Source organism: Mustelus asterias, chromosome 23, assembly GCF_964213995.1.
Source record: "Mustelus asterias chromosome 23, sMusAst1.hap1.1, whole genome shotgun sequence".
Lineage (NCBI taxonomy): Eukaryota > Metazoa > Chordata > Chondrichthyes > Carcharhiniformes > Triakidae > Mustelus > Mustelus asterias.
Genome location: NC_135823.1, coordinates 35,998,841 through 36,021,276, shown reverse-complemented (window position 1 = coordinate 36,021,276; position 22,436 = coordinate 35,998,841).

Genomic DNA, 22,436 nt, shown 5'->3' with positions numbered 1-22,436 from the left:
CTTTTGCCTGCACAGGTCCCTGTATATGAATACATGTAGCTTCTAGCAAGTTTAAGTTAGCCATATTGCAAGCCTGACAATCTTAATTTGGTTGTTACTGCAATTCTTAGCATACTTGAAATTGTTCAGCAAGTGCTGTCCAATCGCGGAATCAGATCTAAAGATATACATTGTGTTCTGAGTTTTGCAAGCATTGGCTGGTTGAATACAGTCATTACTTTGCCTTCACAAACGGACCTCTTGTTTGATGCTATCCCTCCAGTTGTTGGGACCGACCGACCCGCGCCCGTCTGACCGGCCCGCGCCGTCGGAGGCTATCCCTCCAGTACTGAAATTCATATACCACATTAACCATTTGTGGTAGGCAGAATGTCTTTCTGGTAGCATCTTGTTAGTGGAAAATACCACTTGTGTTGGTACTGCATAGTAGCAGCGTGAAAACTTCTAGCTTTCTCTGTTGCTCAGATTTTTGAAATACCTTACCCCTAAGGTAACTTAGGTAGACTTGGCATTTTTCAGATCCGGAAGTGGCATATTTAGGCCCACTTTGTGAATATGCACAATACGCAGCAAGCAACAGGGAAGCCTTTATCCTACAGGATAGCTTTGATGAGCCCTATTTCAATGTTAAGCTTGCATGACCAGCAAATTGCTTCGGCCCTATTCATAAGATTGCTAATAAGGTCAAATCTTATAGTGCATGGAGCTGTAGGAATCCCAACACATTTATTGACTAGTGAAGGTAGGCTTGCGACAGACAGGTTCTTTACCACTAGCACGGGATGGAATGTGTTAAGGTGTGTGAGGGAATTCTTACATTCAGCTGCAGATTCAGAAAAGCAAATTAATTAGTTACCTATCAAAAATATGCAGGGGGTATGTGGTTTGGAATTTAAAGGACTAGGCTAATGCTCTGGGGACACAGGTTCAAATCTCACCACAGTGGCTGGTGGAATTTAAGTTCAATTAATGAATCTGGAATTAAAAGGTCACCTCAGTAATAGTGACTGTTAAACCATTGTTAATTGTCTTAAAACCCCAACTGGTTCACTAATACCAAATAGGGAAGAAAACCTGCTGTTCTTACCTGATCTGGCCTATACTTGACCCCAAACCCAGAGCAATGTGATTAACTCTTAAATGGTATAGCAAGCCACAAACCACTCAAATGTGAAGTTTAGAGAGTCTAACTGGATGGACCACCATTGACCTAAGCACTGGAAATGACAACAGCACATCCAGCCCTGTTCACCATATGAAGCTTGCTGTCCAACAGACTAGTCAAGTAACAACCTGAAATAGTCGTATTCACTTATGGACAAAATCCACCATTACCAGGGTTAACGGCACAGTGGTATAAAATTGATGTACAGAGATAGCTGATAGACTGGGTCTTCAGCAGGTGATGAGGGATCGAACAAGAGGGAAAAACCTACTTGACTTCATCCTCACCAATATACCTGTCTTAGATGCATCTGTCCATGACAGTCTTTGTAGGAGTGACCACCATGGAATACTAGTGGAGACAAAGTCCTGTCTATACATTAAAGGTACCATCCATCACATTATTTAGCACGATCATGTGCTAAGTGGGATAGATTTCAAACAGATCGAGAAACCCAAACCTGGACATCCATGAGATACTGTGGGCCATCAGCAGCAGCAGAATTGTATACGATCATAATCTGTAACTTTATTGCCCGCTTATACCCCACTCTTCTATTGCCATTCTGATGATAGTAGTGCAATTGATATGGATTGTGTTTAAGGGGAATATTTAAAAATTCAGCTTTACGCTACAGGCAGTTGGCATATCTGGAGGAAATACAACTCAGATTTTGGGAGAGCAGGATAATTACTCGTTTCAACCTTCCAAGTGGTCATGTTAAGCAGAGTTAATCGACTTTTATTTACTTAAGTTCCCCTGAGATTTTTGATTAGAATGATTGACAGGGTCATGTGATGATATGGTTTATGTGCAGAGAAAGAAACAGTTTTTGCAGAAAGGAATTGGAGTTTGGCTGTTCTGGTTGAAGTTAGGAGATTGTTACAGGCTTCTGAAAGATCTATATCTCTCTGAAAACTCTAAGGCTGTCTACACTTACTATAGCAAGTATATTTGTGATTGCTAACTATATTTAAAGTGGTCTTTAAGTCTATAAGAGGATCGTCGCTTATTTGGAACTGAGACAGTGATAAGTTCGAAAGTAAGGTTGTTTCCTTTTCATTTTAAAATATTTGTTCAACTGTTAATAGTTACGTTGCTTCATTTGTTCGAGTTATATTTAAACTGTGTTATTAAATAGAGTTTGTTTCACTATAAAAATCCCTCCCTTGTCTGTGGAATCATTCCTGGAAGGAAATATCCTTTCCTCACATTTATGCCAAAATAGAAAAATTAGTCTGGCTAACACCATCAAGTTGTGGAATCAACCCTGGTTCAATGAAGAATGCAAGAAGAAATGCCAGAACCAGCACCAGGCATACCTAAATAGGTTTTGTCAACCTTGTGAAGCTACAACAAAAGACCACTCTCATGCCAAAAAGTGGAAGCAGCATGCAATAGATAGAGTTAAGCGGTCCCACAACCAACAGATCATATCTAAGCTCTGCAGTCCTGTCACATCCAATCATGAATGATGGTCTTAGAGTGAAGGGCAAGGCTGGCAGAAGTAGGGAACCCTGGATGACTCGGGATATTGAGGCCCTGGTCACGAAGAAAAAAGAGGCACATGACATGCATAGGCAGCTGGGATCAAGTGAATCCCTTGAAGAGCATAGGGAGTGTAGGAGTAGAGTTAAGAGAGAAATCAGGAGGGCAAAAAGGGGACACGAGATTGTTTTGGCAGATAAGGCAAAGGAGAATCCAAAGAGCTTCTACAAATACATAAAGGGCAAAAGAGTAACAAGGGAGAGAGTAGGGCCTCTTAAGGATCAACAAGGTCATCTATGTGCAGATCCACAAGAGATGGGTGAGATCCTAAATGAATATTTCTCATCAGTATTTACTGTTGAGAAAAGCATGGATGTTAGGGAAATTGGGGAAATAAATAGTGATGTCTGGAGGAGTGTACATATTACAGAGAGAGAGGTGCTGGAAGTCTTAAAGCGCATCAAGGTAGATAAATCCCCGGGATCTGATGAAGTGTATCCCAGGACATTGTGGGAGGCTAGGGAGGAAATTGTGGGTCCCCTAGCCGAGATATTTGAATCATCAATAGTCACGAGTGAGGTGCCTGAAAATTGGAGAGTGGCAAATGTTGTGCCTTTGTTTAAAAAGGGCTGCAGGGAAAAGCCTGGGAACCACAGGCCAGTGAGCCTCACATCTGTGGTGGGTAAATTGTTGGAAGGTATTTTGAGAGACAGGATCTACAGGCATTTAGAGACGCAAGTACTGATTAGGGACAGTCAGCATGGCTTTGTGAGTGGAAAATAATGTCTCACAAATTTGATTGAGTTTTTTGAAGGGGTAACCAAGAAGGTAAATGAGGGCAGTGCAGTTGATGTTGTCTACATGGACTTTAGCAAGGCCTTTGACAAGGTACTACATGGTAGGTTGTTGCATAAGGTTAAATCTCACGGGATCCAGGGTGAGGTATCTAAATGGATACAAAATTGGCTTCTTGACAGAAGCCAGAGGGTGGTTGTAGAGAATTGTTTTTCAAACTGAAGGCCTGTGACCAGCAGTGTGCCTCAGGGATCAGTGCTGGGTCCACTGTTATTTGTCATTTATATTAATGATTTGGATGAGAATATAGGAGGCATGGTTAGTAAGTGTGCAGATGACACTAAGATTGGTGGCATAGTGGACAGTGAAGAAAGTTATCTCCGATTACAACAGGATCTTGATCAATTGGGCCAGTGGGCTGATAAATGGCAGATGGAGTTTAATTTGGACAAATGGGAGGTGATGCATTTTGGTAGATTGAACCAGGGCAGGACTTACTCAGTTAATGGTAGGGCGTTGGGGAGAGTTACAGAACAAAGAGATCTCGGGGTACATGTTCATAGCTCTTTGAAAGCATAGTCATAGGCGGACAGAGTGGTGAAGAAGGCATTCGGCATGCTTGGTTTCATCGGTTAGAACATTGAATACAGGAGTTGGGATGTCTTGTTGAAGTTGTACAAGACATTGGTAAGGCCACACTTGGGATACTGTGGCAATTCTGGTCACCCTATTATAAAAAGGATATTATTAAACTAGAAAGAGTGCAGAAAAGATTTACTAGGATGCTACCGGGACTTGATGGATTGAGTTATAAGGAGAGGCTGGATAGACTGGGACTTTTTTCCCTGGAGCGTAGGAGGCTGAGGGGTGATCTTATAGAGGTCCATAAAATAATGAGGGGCACAGATCAGCTAGATAGTCAATATCTTTTCCCAAAGGTAGGGGGTCTAAAACTAGAGGGCATAGGTTTAAGGTGAGAGGGGAGAGATACAAAAGTGTGCAGAGGGGCAATCTTTTCACACAGAGGGTGGTGAGTGTCTGGAACAAGCTGCCAGAGGTAATAGTAGAGGCAGGTACAATTTTGTCTTTTAAAAAGCATTTCGATAGTTACATGGGTACGATGGGTATAGAGGGATATTGGCCAAATGCGGGCAATTGGGATTAGCTTAGGGTTTTTTTTTTAAAAAAGGGTGGCATGGACAAGTTGGGCCGAAGGGCCTGTTTCCATGCTGTAAACCTCTATGACTCTATGGTGGACAATTAAGCAACTAACTGGAGAAGAATGCTCCACAAATACAAATCTTCAATTATGGGGGAGCCCAACACATCAGTGCAAAAGACAAGGGATTTTTCACAACCTCGAGCCAGAAATACCAAATAGATGACCCATCTATTTGGGTATTTCTGCGGGCGGCACGGTAGCACAGTGGTTAGCACTGCTGCTTCACAGCTCCAGGGTCCTGGGTTCGATTCCCGGCTCAGGTCACTGTCTGTGTGGAGTTTGCACATTCTCCTTGTGTCTGCGTGGGTTTCCTCCGGGTGCTCCGGTTTCCTCCCACAGTCCAAAGATGTGCGGGTTAGGTTGATTGGCCAGGTTAAAAATTGCCCCTGAGATTCGTAGGTTAGCGGGATTAGCGGGTAAATATGTGGGGGTAGGGCCTGGGTGGGATTGTGGTCGGTGCAGACTCGATGGGCCGAATGGCCTCCTTCTGCACTGTAGGGTTTCTATGATCTAGGCCTCCTCCTGAGGTCCCCAGCATTACAGATTCCAGTCTTTAGCCAATTTCATTTGATACCACATGGTATCAAGAAATGGCTGGTGGCACTGGATACCGTTAAGGTGATTGCCTCTGACAACATTCCAGCAATAGTACTAAAGGTTTGTGCTCCAGAACTAGCTGCTATTGTGCTGTTTGTGCTCCAAAACTAGCCAAGTTGTTGCAGTACAATTACAACACAGGGATCTATCTATCTGACAATGTGGAAAATTGCCCCAGTATACCCTACCCACAAAAAGCAGGAAAACCTCATCCAATTATGGCCACATCAGCCTACTTTTGCTCATGAACAAAATTATGGAAGTGGCCATACTGTCTAGTGGCATTTACTCAATAATAAATGCTCATTGAGGCTTCCCTCATTACAGCATTGGTCTAAACGTAAACAAAAGAGCTGAACTCAAGAAGTGAGGTGAGAGTCACTGCCCTTGACACCAAGGCCATATTTGATTGAGTAAGACATCAAGGAGCCCTAGCAAAGCTAAAGTCAATGGGAATAAGGGGGAAACCTCTCAAAGAACAAAGAAAAGCACAGCACAGAAACAGGCTCTTCCTCCTTCCAAGCCCGTGCTGATCATGATGCCTGGTTGAAGCCATACTTAGCATAAAGGAAGATGGTTGTGGTTGTTGGAGATCATTCATGTCAGTCCCAAAACACCACTGCAGGTGTTCATCAGGTTAGTGTCCTATCAGCTTCAACTGCTTCATTAATGACTCCCCGCCCCCCCCCCCGCCCCCGCCGCTCCATCGTAAGTTCAGAAACAGAGACGTTTGTTGATGATTACACAATGTTAATCACCATTTGCAACTCCTCAGAAACTGAAGTAATCCCATGTCCACGTGCAGCAAGACCTGGACAACATTCAGGCTTGGGCTGATAAGTGGTAAGTAACATTTGCGCCACATAAATGCCGGTAGATCCGCGATCAGAGAACATAGTGAGAATACTATGAAAGGGAAAGTAGCACAAGCCACTTGCTTTCGGAGCGCTGCTCTTTCATCAGGTAAGTGGGAGTTCTGTTCACAAACAGGCCATATAAAGACACAAACTCAATTTACAAAATAATGGTTGGAATGTGAGTCTTTACAGGTAATCAAGTCTTAAAGGTACAGACAATGTGAGTGGAGAGAGGGTTAAGCACAGGTTAAAGAGATGTGTATTGTCTCCAGCCAGGACAGTTAGTGAGATTTTGCAAACCCAGGCAAGTTGTGGGGGTTACAGATAGTGTGACATGAACCCAAGATCCCGGTTGAGGCCTGGTGTTAACCTGGTGTTGTGAGACTTCTTACTGAGAGAGAATAGAGCCAACGTTTCAAGTCTGGATGACCCTTTGTCAGAACTAAGAGCAAATAAAGGAGAGTGGGAATGGAGAAGTGGAAAAATAAAAGTGAGAAAAAAGGATGATAAAAATGGATGAATGACTAGTTGGTGAATGTACCAGGCAATTACAGGCATTTTAACATGGGAATTCATCTGGAATTTTTTTTTTACATAGTAGTTTGAAATCAACTGTGTTATTTGGAGATATTTATTTTTTGGTTTAGATAGATGAATGTAGATAGATAAATAAGAATATATGAACACTCTTATCTAGCAAATAAATTTATTGTAACAATAAACCCAATACAGAGTGGTATCAAAAGAGTTGTGATTTTATGATTTATTAGCTCCATGTAGACTGCTAGTAACATGATGGTTGTTGTGATTATCTCGTAGAATATGGCCTGGATCTTCCAGTCTCAGTATTGTTGAAGACTCGACAGGAATTATCTCCACAGGAATCACAGCAATTTCTGTGAGCAATTCCCTTGTGTCCAGAAGCCGCCATAAAAGTCTCCACCTCTGAGTTAGAATCAGAGCCTTCAGAGGGTTCTGACTTACCTAGATATTTACCCAGGAAATATTAAAATAAACACCTGGGTAACTAGATAACTGATTTCTTTCAACTCTCTGCTGACCATCCTTCCTGACTGCCCACCCCCAAACCCTCCAATCTCCCTCCCAACCCTTCAACTTCCCCTTGACCCTCTGACTCCAATCCCCCTGACTAGACCTCATCACCCTACCCATCTACCATCTACCATGCCTTTCCAGCTGGCATTCTACCCACCCTGTCACCATTCCTGCCCTATCATCCAACTTAGCTGGCACCACACCACCATTTACCTCACACAGTCATGCACTAACACACTGAAAGGCAATTTAAATGTCCCAAAGCTTTTCAATATGGAACTTGGATAACTTGGGATATTGAAGCCCTGGTCATGACATGCATTGGCAGCTGGGATCAAGTGAATCCCTTGAAGAGTATAGAGGGTGTAGGAGTAGAGTTAAGAGAGAAATCACGAGAGAAAAAAGGGGACACGAGATTGCTTTGCAGATAAGGCAAAGGAGAATCCAAAGAGCTACAAATACAAAAGAGTAACTAGGGAGGGAGTAGGGCCTCTTAGGGATCAACAAGGTCATCTATGTGTGGATCCACAAGAGATGGGTGAGATCTTAACTGAATATTTCTCACCAGTATTTACTGTTGAGAAAGGCATGGATGTTAGGGAACTTGGGAAAATAAATAATGATGTCTTGAGGAGTGTACATATTACAGAGAAGGAGGTGGTGGAAGTCATAAAGCACATCAAGGTAGATAAATCCCTGGGACCTGATGAAGTATATTCCAGGATGTTGTGGTAGGCTAGGGAGGGAATTGTGGACTCCCTAGCAGAGATATTTGAATCATCGACAGCCACAGGTGAGGTGCCTGAAGATTGGAGGGTGACAAATGTTGTGCTTTGTTTAAGAAGGGTTGCAGGGACAAACCTGGGAATGACAGGCTGGTGAGCCTAACATTTGTAGTGGGTAAGTTGTTAGAAGGTATCCTGGGAGACAGGATCTACAGGCATTTAGAGAGGCAGGGACTGATTCAGGACAGTCAGCATGACTTTGTGAGTGGAAAATCATGACTCACGAGTTTTTTAAGGGGTAACCAAGAAAGTAGATGAGGGCAGGAAGATGAGGGCAGTGCAGTCGATGTTGTCTACTGTTGAACTTTAGCAAGACCTTTGACAAGGTACCACATGGTAGGTTGTTGCATAAAATTAAATCTCACGGGATCCAGGGTGAGGTAGCCAATTTGATACAAAATGGACTTGATGACAGAAGACAGAGGATGGTTGTAGGGGGCTGTTTTTCAAACTGGAGGCCTGTGACCAATATGGATCAGTGCTGGGTCCAATGTTATTTGTCATTTATATTAATGATTTGGATGAGAATTTATGGGGCATGGTTAGTAAGTTTGCAAATGACACCAAGATTGGTGGCATAGTGGACAATAAAGAAGTTTTCTAGGATTGCAATGGGATCTTGATCAATTGGGTCAATGGGCTGATGAATGGCAGATGTAGTTTGATTTAGATAAATGCAAGGTGATTCAATTTGGTAGATCGAACCAGGGCAGGAACTATTCAGTTAATGGCAGAGCGTTGGGGAGAGTTATAGAACAAAGAGATCTAGGGGTTCATATCTCCTTGAAAGTGGAGTCATAGGTGGACAGGGTGGTAAAGAAGGTATTCGGCATGCTTGGTTTAATTGGTCAGAACATTGAATACAGGAGCTGGGACATCTTGTTGAAGTTGCACAAGACATTGGTAAGGCCACAGCTGGAATACTGTGTATGGCTCCTGCTCTGTCCAAGACCGCAAGCAATTACAAAGGGTTGGGAACGTAGCCCAGTCCATCACTCAAACCAGCCTCCCACCCATTGACACTGTCTACACTTCCCACTGCCTCAGAAAAGCAGCCAGCATAATTAAGGATCCCACGCACTCCGGACAATCTCTCTTCCACCTTCTTCCGTTGGGAAAAAGATACAATAGTCTGAGGAAACGTACCAACCGACTCAAGAACAACTTCTTCCCTGCTGCCATCAGACTTCTGAATGGACCTACCTTGCATTAGGTTGATCTTTCCCTACACCCTAGCTATGACTGTAACATTACGTCCTGCACTCTCTCCTTTCCTTCTCTATGTACGGTATGCTTTGTCTGCAGAGCGTGCAAGAATATATCGTTTTCACTGTATGCTAATACATGTGACAATAATTAAATTAAGTCACATCAAAAATCAATTATTAAAAATACTCTCAAATATTTAAAACAGAACTCTCAAAGTGTTCTATCCGGACATGAACAGCTTAACGGCATCATAACTACTGAAAAAGATTGTCTCATAAATATTTTGATTTAAGGTTTTTGAAGGGGTAACCAAGAAAGTAGCTGAGGGCAGTGCAGTCGATGTTGTCTACATGAACATTAGCAAGGCCTTTGACAAGGTGCTGCATGGTAGGTTTGTTGCATAAGGTTAAATCTCACGGGATCTAGGGTGAGATAGCCAATTGGATACAAAATTGGCTTGATGACAGAAGACAGAGGGTGGATGTAGAGGATTGTTTTTCAAACTGGAGGCCTGTGACCAGCGGTGTGTCTCAGGGATGGGTGCTGGGTCCAATATTATTTGTCATTTATATTAATGATTTGGATGAGTATTTATGGGGCATGGTTAGTACGTTTACAGATGACTCCAAGGGCCCGATTTTACCATTTTGATTCTAAGTGCCGAATCTGGGCGTAGTACAGATCCGACCTCGAAATCTGCTTTCCAGCGCGCCCATACGCTTTCAGCCAGCTCCAGTCCGATCGGGCTGTGGGCGGGGCTTAGCGCTGCCGGAATGATCGGAGCTCTGAACTGCGCATGCGCAGTTCGAAAAAAATTTGAAAAAGCGGGCCCGGGCGCTGGGCTGGAGCGCACGGCTGTGGCGGTTTGTGCCTTATTTACAGCTAAACGTTTCTGAAAGATTGCTTCCTGCTGTGTATCCTGTGTCCAGCGTACCCAGGCAGAACAATTCAAATAGAACATCAGTGGTTCGCTTTGGAAGGCAGGTCTATGCCAGGCTATATCCTGTTTTGCTGGTTCGACCTGATGGGTCCACTATCAATATCCGCCCCGCCCACAGCGCGATCGGACTGGAGCTGGCTGGAAGCGTATGGGCGCGCTGGAAAGCAGATTTCGAGGTCGGATCTGTACTACGCCCAGATTCAGCACTTAGAATCAAAATGGTAAGCCTAAAAAAATTATTATGATGCCAGTCGATGTTTCCCTTCTGCCAGAAGCTGAAAGGAAAGCAAGAATGCGCAAACGTGTTCCCAAAAGAGCTAGAATGAAAGAGGAGCAATTTGAAGATGAATTTAAAGTTGACAATTATAGCAAATTCTGGAAGAAAAAGTAGTCTTCAAAATTTTGGATTTTAGAAACAACCATCACTGGACTGCTTGACTGGTGTTGACATCAGTGGAACTTTGACAAATGCACATATTATTGTGATGTCATTAATAAGTTGTGTTTTTTATTTATGATCGAATCCATTTATTTTATTAAAATGTGTTTCTACAGGAAGGATACAGGGAATGAAAAAACAGATTCCTGTTTTTATTTCTACTATTACATGGCTTAAATGCAAGGAGAAAATGCTTTGAATGTTAATTAGACAATACCCATTCACATTAATTCTGTGCCTCCTGTTCCTGACTACATTTGTGTGGATTTGACTTGCATATATTTAGTTATTTGTGTGATGTATCATTAAAACCAGTTGCAGGAAAAAAAAAAGCAGAAAGCAGAGAGAGCGGCTCTCTGACACATCATCCTCTTGGAGGGGGAGGGGGGGAGGAGGAGGAGGGGGGCGGCTCAGATGTATCTCTGGTGGGGGGGAGGAGGAGGAGGGGGGCGGCTCAGATGTATCTCTGGTGGGGGGGAGGAGGAGGAGGGGGGCGGCTCAGATGTATCTCTGGTGGGGGGGAGGAGGAGGAGGGGGGCGGCTCAGATGTATCTCTGGTTGGGGGGGGAGGAGGAGAGGGGCGGGTCAGATCATCCTTTGGGGGGAGGAGGGAGGCGGCTCGGATGGATCTCTGGGGGGAGGAGGAGGGGGCGGGTTGGATCATCCTCTGGGGGGGAGGAGGGAGGGGGGTAGGATGGATCTCTTGGGGGGAGGAGGGAGGCGGGTTGGATGGATCTCTGGGGGGGGCAGGGGGGTCTGCTGCCACTCTGTGGGTGATCCCTCCTCCCCACCGGAGGAACGAATCCCTCTTCCCGGACTGGCCGCATGTCCACTCTGGGAGGAGGGATTCGTTCCTCCGGTGGGGAGGAGGGATCACCCGCAGAGTGGCAGCGGACACCCCTGCCCCCCTCCCTCCCCACTGATCACCCGCAGAGTGGCAGCGGACCCCCCTGCCTCCCCCAGAGATCCATCCGACACACCTCCCTCCTCCCCCCCCAGAGATCCATCCTACCCCCCTCCCTCCTCCCCCCCAGAGGATGATCCGACCCGCCCCCTCCTCTTCCCCCCCAACCAGAGATACATTTGAGCTGCCCCCCTCCTCCCCATCCAGAGGATGATCTGAGCCGCCCCCCCTCCTCCTCCCCCCCCCCCCAGAGGATGATCTGACCCGCTCCCTCCTCCTCCCCCCTACAGAGGATGATCTGGGTCAGAGAACCATTGCAGGCTCTGAACCCGCTTCGGAGGTTCCCCTGCAAAATAATAATTGGCTTCGGATTTTTATTTTGCAGGTCGCTAAAAGAGCGCGGATCCAGAATGGAACAGAAGAAGGTAAAGTGGGATTTGATGGTAGAGTTGGGCGGGCAGTTCATTAAATTGATTTAAATGCATGTTAATGCATTTAAATCGTCGGGCCGCCCAATTCGGGCGATTTGCTCGGATGCAGGTGTAGATCGCAATAAAGGCCTCACACCCGATTTTAATGCGATTTCGCGCCTGAAAACAGGCGCAAATTGTTGGTAAAATCGGGCCCCAAGATTGGTGGCATAGTGGACAGTGAAGAAAGTTATCTAGGTTTACAACAGGATCTTGATCAATTGGGCCAGTGGGCTGATGAATGGCAGATGGAGTTTGATTTTGATAAATGCGAGGTGATGCATTTTGATAAATTGAACCAGGGCAGGCCTTACTCAGTTAATGGTAGGGTGTAGGGGAGAGTTACAGAATAAAGAGATCTAGGGGTACAGGTTCATAGCTCCTTGGAAGTGGAGTCACAGGTCGGCAGGGTGGCAAATAAGGCATTCGGCATGCTTGGTTTCATTGGTCAGAACATTGAATACAGGAGTTGGGATGTCTTGTTGAAGTTGTACAAGACATTGGTAAGACCACAGTTGGAATACTGTGTACAGTTCTGGTCACCCTATTATAGAAAGGATATTATAAATCTAGAAAGAGTGCAGAAAAGGTTTACTAGGATGTTACCGGGACTTGATGGTTTGAGTTATAAGGAGAGGCTGGATAGACTGGAACTTTTTTCCTTGGAGCGTAGGAGGCTGAGGGGTAATCTTATAGAGGCCTATAAAATAATGAGGGACATAGATCAGTAGATAGTCAACATCTTTTCCCAAAGGTAGGGGAGTCTAAAATTAGAGGGTATCGGTTTAAGGTGAGAGGGGAGAGATACAAAAGGGTCCAGAGGAGCAATTTTTTCACACAGTGGGTGGTGAGTGTCTGGAACAAGGTGCCAGAGGCAGTAGTAGAGGCAGATACAATTTTATCTTTTAAAAAGCATTTCGACAGCTACATAGGTGAGATGGGTAGAGACGGATATTGGCCAAATGTGGGCAATTGGGACCAGCTTAATGGTTAAAAAAAAGGTCATGATGTGGAGATGCCGGCGTTGGACTGGGGTGAACACAGTAACAGTTTTAACAACACCAGGTTAAAGTCCAACAGGTTTATTTGGTAGCAAATACCATTATGTTGTTAAAACTGTTGGTGTTGTTAAAACTGTTACTAAAAAAAAGGTGTCATGGACAAGTTGGGCCAAAAGGCCTGTTTCCATGCTGTAAACCCCTATGACTCTGAGGATGGAAACTTTTTCAGTGCAGCTAAAGTAGCATTCAGTGCGATTCAAAAAGATGAACATGTTGCAAGAGGTGAGTTGTTCATAACAACCTTTGCTTTCAACAGTCTGCATGGGAGTTATTACTCAGCAAAGCTCAATTTCTTTAGCACCATTCTGCATTGGGTTTACTGTTACATTAAATAATTGACAAAGAAAGATTGCCCATGCACCCATCGACTTATTCATCTATCTACCTTTGTCTATCTAAATCAATATATTAAAATTCATGGATTGATATAATTCATAGCAGTTTTCAATGTAAATACTTCCATGCAAATTCAAACATTAAAATGGCTTTTACTATCTGATTGGATTTCCTGTCATGATTCCCTGTAACATCAATGTGTGAATCTGTTGCCAAAAGTCAATCTAGGAAAACAAACAAACAAGGTGCCATATATATATATATACAAGTTGCTATTATTCTTTATTGAACCTTCAGCGAAACCGCAAAGGAAATTGTAATGACCTCAAAGAGGCCCATGAGGTTGGCCTGTTGGAGTATGAGGTCCCTGGATGAAGTAATGATTGCCTGCCCAATCAGGGAGTCTCACCTGCAGATATATTGAGGAGTGTTAGGGCTACTGACACTCCAGTTTCTGACTTTGTACCTGAAGCACTCTTAGGAATAAAATTGAGTTTGTAAATAAAGGGAATCTGATAAAGGGACACCGGCCTCTGAGGAGTTACTTCAGTGGTGACAAGGAAAATAGAACGACCATAAAGAACTCGCTTGTGAATGGCCGGCTTCACTTGGGTAAACCAATTTTGGGCATCATGCCTCTGTTTGGGAAACTGGACTCTTTTGGCCCTGCAGTGGAGGACTAGGCCCAATATGCGGAACTCATGCGTTACTTTTTTAGGGCTAACGATATTGTGGCAGTTGAAAAGCAATGGGCCATTCTTTTGACTGCTTGTGGACTGTCGGCATTTGCCGTCATTCACAGCTTAACTTTCCTGGAGGCACCAGATTGCAAAACCTCTAGGAATTGATGGACCTAGTGAGGGAATGTTTTGACCCTAAGACACCTCTGATCCCGAGAATGTACCGCTTTTACTCGGCACTCCAGGAGATGGGAGAGTCTGTTACAGGTTTCCTAATAAGGTTGAGATGACTTGCGGAAACATGTGAATTTGGGTTGATGCTTAATGAGATGCTTAGAGACCGTTTGGTATGCGGGATAAATAATGTAACTATCCAAAAACGCCTGTTGACTGAAGCCCAATTGGACTTCAAACAGGCGCTACAGCTGGCCTTATTGTTGGAAAATGCTGCAAGTGGGGCATATGAGTTGCAAGGTATCCTGATGGAAGTGGACACCTATGCCAGTTCAACTTAGTTTGAGGACCACCAGTTGAGTGCAGGCAATTACATCGCTTCTCTCCAGAAGTATCCGGATACAAGTAAACACTGGTCTTCCTGCAGTTCAGCCCCAAAGCAAAGCCAAGCTTTGACCAGACAATCAACAGTTCCTTCAGAATCCTGCCTGGTGAGGCATTGTAATTGTTGCTGGTATGCAGAGTCTGAGCTTCAAAATAAGCCTTCAAGACCTAGGGTTAGGAAAATGACATGTAGGTCGGTGTCCAGGAGAGTGCATACCCTAATGTGGAACAATTAAACCACATGGCAATGTTCAAATCGTACCCAATTAAGATAACCATAAGATTAAATATCACTATTAATGAAGGTCGATACAGGCGTGACCATATCGGTGGTCACTGGACTCCAACCCTTAACTTTAATCACGATTGAGAACTTATAAAGGAAAATCTCTGAGAATTGAGAGTAAACCTTTGTTCCTGTCTGACGAAAAGCAACTGGTTCGGTTACCATAAATGGTAGTGGAGGGCTCGGGCCCAAGCCTAATGGGGCAAAACTGGTTGAGAGAAATCCACCTGGATTAGACTGACAGTATCGGCCTGTATCCAGTGGTAGGCATTATTATTGGCCACCTACAGCTAATAGTTGAAACACTGGCCGGGAGCTCACGTAGCTGAGGGTTGAGAAAGTTCTTGAAGAAAGTGCACTCAGTAGGGCATATTGCACAAGGCAGAACGCTGTTTATGTGGGAGCTGCTGTCTGCGTAAAATCAGCTTAGTCTTTCAAGGAAAGAGACTGGGACGACAGAGGTAAAGTGGATTGCCTGCTATCTCCATGCGATAATTTTAGTCTGCTATTCCATGTGTAATTTATAACTTGTACTTTGCCTGTTAATTTATGCTTAATCACGCTGATCCTGATTATGTTAAAGTTACATCGAGCAAAATCTTTAACTTGATGATTTCTTCATTTTTGTGTTTTTTGGTAAATGTGGTTCATTTGGATTATGGATCACCACAGGGATCTTAACAGGAAGCAGAGGAAAAGAAACAATCATGAAAATATTATGACTGGTGAATGTGAGGAACTTTGATGTTTTCAGTAAGTACAAGATTCTAGTTTTAGTACTAGCTTTGACATATTCTACAACCAATTTCATACTCTGTGTGCAAACTAAGGACGAAATGGGACCTTGGACCAGAGGTAGCAATGCTGGTCTATCTACTTCTGTTGTGTTTTATGTAATGGAGCCACATGATGAGAGTGGAATGACAACAGACTTACACCCCATGTTTTATTGCAGCCTCCACAATTCATGGACCAGATTTGAAGCACAGGAAACATTTTTTTCTAGGTGGGGGGTCATTGGTTTGAAATTAACAACTAGCATAAACAGAAGAGTGAATTTCAGAATTCAAAGCAGTGACTGACAGAACAAAGAGCATTATTGAATAAATATTCAATGCGAGAAGTGATCCTGTAACTCAGGAATAAATGAAGTGGTGAGTGGGTTGTGAAGCTTACTCACTAAAAAATTGATACTGAACACAAGTTTTAAAGCTATACTACAAGTTTCTTTTATATATCACATCATATTAAAAAATACATGAAATAAAGTCAAGAAATACTGATAAATCGCAGCATGTCAGTTGACATTTGAAAGAACCTTCTGATCAGAGATCTTGGTCTAAAGTTATAACCTTTCTTCCTCCTCCAGATGTTGTAAATTTCAGCATTCTTTGTGTTTCTTTCATATTTTTACAATTAATTGATTTTGTTTTAATCACATCCATGAAGTATTTGTTTTTGTGGGGGAAACGTAGAGTGAAGAAGGACCATTCAGTATATTGTCTTGAGGTGTCATTACTTATGGTGAGATGATGAGAATCAGAAAGTAGGTGCAGGGAGTGAGCCTGGAAAATCCACAATGTGGTGTTAAAAAGCTGAAGTTTTCCCACTATGCAATAATTATGATCCACTGATAACCAAGTAACTCATTAGCTGCCCAGATCAGATCGATGCATGAGGTATATCACAGACACTACACTGAGCTAAGTCTGGTGAGTGGTATCAAATAATGTCTCAGTGATACTGAGCCAAAATAGAATTGTAATTTGAGTAATCACAAGTAAGGCTCATTATAATTGGTGTAATGGCTGGATATCATGATAATAAGAAATTATGATTAGTATGTTGTAATTATCCCCTTATTATATGATTGGCAGAAATAATGCCAGACAGATTATATCAGTGACAACAGCCAAATACAATTTGCTTTTAATTCCAAATTACTTCGTCATGCCTAATACCAAAAATGACTATGTATTTATTGGGCTGAGAACCACTGGTTGAATTTTAAAAGACTGAAAATAGCAATGCAGTGAGTCAAAAAAGCAGCTGCTTAGATGGCTGAATATTTCCATCAACGTACCTTAAATTCCAAAGGCATTGGAAAGGAGTAACCTGTCTAGAAATCCCCATCAGAAACAATGGGTGTGATCTTACGACCTCATCCCGCCCGTTTTTCAGCGAGGTAAGGTCGTAACTCTGGGAGTGATGCAAAAAATGGGAATCGTGCCCATTTTCGCACCAATTTCCATCTTACCTATCTGAATTACCGGGCACTATTGGAGCACACCAAAAATGGGCAAGACATCAATTTGCTTGCTTCTCAATATAATTAACATGTAACACTCACAATCGTCCCCCCCCTCAGTTAGCTTAACGACCTCGTCGGGGGGACCTCATATCAGCGAGTAAAATACCCGCTCCATGAAAGTCTGCTGCAGGCGCAGCATTTTTGAGGGTGAGCGAGGAGGTAGGTCGCTCTGACCACAGGGCTCTGAGTTGCATGGAGAGAGTCACCGAAGAGGTCATGTTGCGTTTTGGGTTTGGGGGAGTGATGTTGCCAGTCATGGGATCCAAGCTCAGGTATCAGTGCTGAGCTCGGGTCTCAGCACTGGCAGCGACCAGCAGTGGTGGGGCTGGGGGGGTGATGAGGGGGGGAGCCAAGGTAAGCCTTGCAGGGGTACTGATGGCGGGAGAAGGACAGGTAGCAATGAGCTACTGTGGTGATCGGAGAGGAGAGTGGGTGAGAGGGAGACAGTGCAATCGGGGACAGGGGGAGAGGAGGTGAAAGGGAGACACTACTATCGGGGATGGGGGAGTGAGAGGGAGACTCTGCAATCAGGGAGGGAGGGGGTGAGATTGAGACCCTGCAATTGGGGGGAAGGGGGTAGAGGGAGACACTGCAATCGGGGACAGGGGGGAGAGAGAAACTCTGCAATCAGGGGAGGCAGGGTGAGGGAGACTCTGCAATCGGGGGGGAGAGGGAGACTCTCAATTGGGAGTGAGGGGGGATGAGATGGAGACTCTGCCATTGAGGGGGGGAATGGGAGAGCGCGATTCTCTGCAATCGGGGACAGAGGGGAGAGGGAGACTCTGCATTGTGTTCAGGTTAAATAATTTGTTTGCATTTATGTTTGAATCATCCCAAGACAAGCCACATTGCCAGAGAGATAATGATTCAGGGTAGAGTCTTGGTTAGAAGGTTCTTCTGTTTAATGCATGCGTGTATATTTTCAGGTAGAGCAAGCAGTTGAGCTTGAAAACAGACAGAGGCAGTTGCACCTTTGCTTTGATTGAGAAAGCCAATAGGAGATATTGGTCAGTTAGTATTTTCTCTGCTTGAAGTGCAAGCTCATCGTTTGCCATGTGGAATGCAAGTGGGGCTCTATCTTAGTTTGGATTTTGTAAAAAAAAGCATCTGGATAATTTGCTGTACCGTGCAGCGAGTGAAAGAAATCTATGGTAGTCATCACATAGCCTTGTGGCAGAAAGCATTTAGCAGAGTTAGCTTGGAAAGCTTTGGGAAGGCAGTTGGGCTTCTGCTGACAACCCAAACTAGGAGCTGAGGCATCCACAGTCGTGAGGTCTAGAAAGGAAAGGTGGAAGGTCGCATAGCTAGCAAGCTAATAGAAAGATCTCCATTAAATTTTACCTTGGATGATGGCTGGAACACTGAGGAAAATTAATGTCAATTTTGGAGGGCCTTACATACCCTTGAGTTGGTCCAAGGAAAAATGAATGAATTGTCAAGATTCTTGTAATGTATAAGGAAACTTGAGTATTACTGAAAGAATGCATTTTGTCAACGTTTTTCATCTTGCACTCATCGGGACAGTTGCAAGAATGTCAAGTCAGGGGGAAGAACAACTTTATACTATATGAGAAGAGAGTGCTGATTGGTTGGCAAGTGGACTCTAACTGGTTCATTCTCCATGGCAACACCACCACCAATTAATGGTGATGGACAGTTAATTGCTAAGCATTGCTTGAAAATTTAAACCAGGCAGCATTGACTTTGGTCAAAGCATTGCCCTAAGGAATGAACCAACAAATGGCTATTACTTATTTGTTTAGCTAAAACAGGCACAAGGAGTGTACAAGTTCTTTCTGTCTGCAAAGAACGGACCCTGTGTATTAATATTTATAGCTTCCAGTACACGCAAACAAAAACAGAAAGTGCTGGAAAATCTCAGCAGGTCTGACAGCACCTGTGGAGAGAGAATAGAGCCAACCTTTCAAGTCAGGATGACCCTTTAAGAGAGCTTCCAGCATCCGCAGTATTTTGCCTTATTCCAGTACATGCAAATGTGCCATGCTGTGAGCCCAACTGACAATCTTAAATTGGTAATTGGTTGTTGGTGTAATTCTTAGCACACTGAGGATTACTTAGCAAATGTTAACTTCTATAATCACAAAATATAAAAAGTAATAAAATGTTCTACAAAGGCATAAATAACAAAAGGAATATTAAAGTATGAATACAATCACTAAAGGATGAGCAAGACGAACTCACAGGTAATTATAGAAATATTGAATAGCTACTTCACCTCAGTTTTTACTAACACAGATAATAAAAAAGACACATCTCCAGAGAATGGGTTTAAAAAGAATATTAAGTTGGGATAGAAAGGGAGGAAGTAGTGGGACAATCTAACAAAACAAAGGGGATAAAATACGAGGTCCAGACACATACTTAAGGAAAACTGTAATATTTAGGCTTCTGAAGTATAAAACCATTGTAATTAACAAAGAAACTCATTAAGTTTTAATTTCTAGCACTAAGGTTGTCAGTTGTACTTGACCTACAAGGTATGGATAATTAGTATTTATGAATCAAGTAGAATAAATAAGATTTTATATATACTTAACAAGAAGCAGTGAAGACAACTTGGAAGTTTTTCATCTCTCAAGATCCTAGGAACTCTTGATGTTGGCAGCAAAGACAATGTCCCTTCTTTGCCTTTGAAGTGATGTTGAACTGCATCCAGAAAAGGTACACTCCAGAAGTCATGGTATCACTGTGCTGATGAGGATTACAGTTTCTCAACGTTTATCTCCCAGTCTCCCATTCCTTCCTTTTTTGGAGATGGCCCAAATTCACTCCTCTTATTGGCGATAGGATGCAAATCATCTTGTGCAACCCAACCTTTGCAACAACCTTCACTATATGGATCATAAGCTCCCGAAGTTTACATTGCATCACAAACAAATGCACATTTCCTTCCAGCTACAGCCATAAATAAAGTCAAATTCTCTTATTAAAATATCTTAACCCAAGTCTCACTAAAGCTATTAAAATCAACAGTTAAGACTGCTTCTTATTATATCAGAGAATAAACATTTCCCCTATGGTACTGTTATGACAACCAAGAAGGCCAGGGGGTATCATCAATAGATCTACCCGTGGGCTTCATGGAGTACGAGCTGCCTTATTGAGTGAGCAGACACTCACCAAATAGGAAGCAGCCAGCGCGGGTTTTTAAGCCTGTAACTTTACCCGGACCAGAGTCAGGTGAAGACTACCTGACTGCAAGCCACAGGAGTGGCCTTTTCTTTAGTGCACAATAAAGGGTGTTGTTGACAAGTAACAGGCGTTTGACTGAACTACTACATTAGTGACGAGGAGAAAAATTCTTTTTTTCTTCATCTTTCCCTCTGGATAAATTCTGAATGTGAAGAATTTCTCTGGTAGTGAAAAAACATTTATGCCTTTTTTTGGGGAATTTGAATCCTATGGTACCAGTGGGGAAGACTGGGCCCAATACACTGAGCGCATGTGTTATTCCTTCTGTGCTAACAACATTGAAGGAGATGAAAAGCAAAAAGTAATATTGCTTACAGTACTTAGGGCCCCAACTTTCAGTGTGATAAGAAGTCTGACCTATCTGGAAGCCCTTGACTTAAAAGCTTTTAATGAGCTTGCAGATCTGGTAAAAAAACCCACTATGAGTTAAAGTTAAAATTTATTTATTAATCACAAGTAAGGCTTACATTAACACTGCAACGAAATTACTGTGAAATTCCCCTAGTCGCCACAGTCCAGCGCCTGTTTGGGTCAATGCACCCTAACCAGCACGTCTTTCAGAATGTGAGAGGAAACTGGAGCACCTGGAGGAAACCCATGCAGACACGAGGAGAACGTGCAGACGCCGCACAGACCCGAAACCCCTGATAATTCTCCAGTGATATTGCTTCAACATGGCTGGGGAACCTGTCACTGGGTTCTTAGCTAGGTTGCTGCAACTAGTTAGGCCGTCTCTTAATGAAATGTTGCCAGACAGATTGGTATGTGGCATAAATGACCTAACCATCCAAAAGTAGCTGTTGGCAAAACCCAATTTGGAATTTTAAAAAGCTATGGAGATAATCTTGTCACACGAGAACACAGGAAAAGGAGCCACAATGGGCATCAGACAGCAACGTCTTCCAACAGTGGGAGGGACTCTGCAACCTAGGATCCTAGGATCATGCAACCTGTTCTTAATGGAGAGTGTTTGTGTCAATCAGATATTAAAGGGCTCCGTTTGATATAGGAACTCAAATGTTACCATCAGACAGTCAAGGATTGGCATTGCCGACTCCAAAAGTATTAAAGAACATACCCCAGAGGAGTGTAGTTGCCAGTTGATAGATTACTGCAACCATTGTCAAATGATACCGCCACGGCAATGTTTCAGGAACAGGTAAAACACGTGCTGTCTAGGAAGAAAGCCAAGGCTGGCAGCTGAGCTTATCATGCAGCTATCTCCTCTTCTAGAGACAGGGACACTAAAACGGAATCATATTGTAACAAAGAAAGTTGCCCAATAATGGTGGAATTACTAGTAAATGGCCATTGGTGAAGATGGAGGTGGACACGGGAGCCGCAGTCTCTGTTATAGGAGAACAGACCTATAAGCACCTCCATTTGGACATCCAACTCCTGTGATTGGAATACATGACGGCCAGGCTAGTCACCTACATGGGGAATCCTTTACAAATAAAAGGCACCACAGTGGCCCGAGTGACTTACAGACAGCAATCAGCTTGCCTCATATTCATTGTTGTACAGGGACAAGCCTTATGAGAAGAGATTGGCTCCAGTAGATTTGGCTCCACTGGTTGGAGATCTTCAGGGTAGGCCTGGGTGGGGACTGTACGAAGTTATCAGTAGATAACCTGGAGATTTTCAGAGGGCCTGGGGAAAGTAGAAGGAGCCAAGGCCAAGATCTACATTGACCGCAATGCGACATCTAGATACTTAAGTGGCGGCACAGTGGTTTAGCACTTCTGCCTCACGGCATCAGAGATCCGAGTTCAATTCCGGCCTTAGATGACTGTGTGGAGTTTGCACATTCTCACCGTATCTCCAGGTGAACAAACAAAGAACAAAGAACAGTACAGCACAAGAAACAGGTCCTTCGGCCCTCCAAGCCTATGCCGCTCATTGGTCCAACTAGACCATTCGTTTGTATCCCTCCATTCCCAGACTGCTCATGTGACTATCCAGATAAGTCTTAAACAATGCCAGCGTGTCTGCCTCCACCACCCTTCTTGGCAGCGCATTCCAGGCCCCCACCACTCTCTGTAAAAAACGTCCCTCTGATAT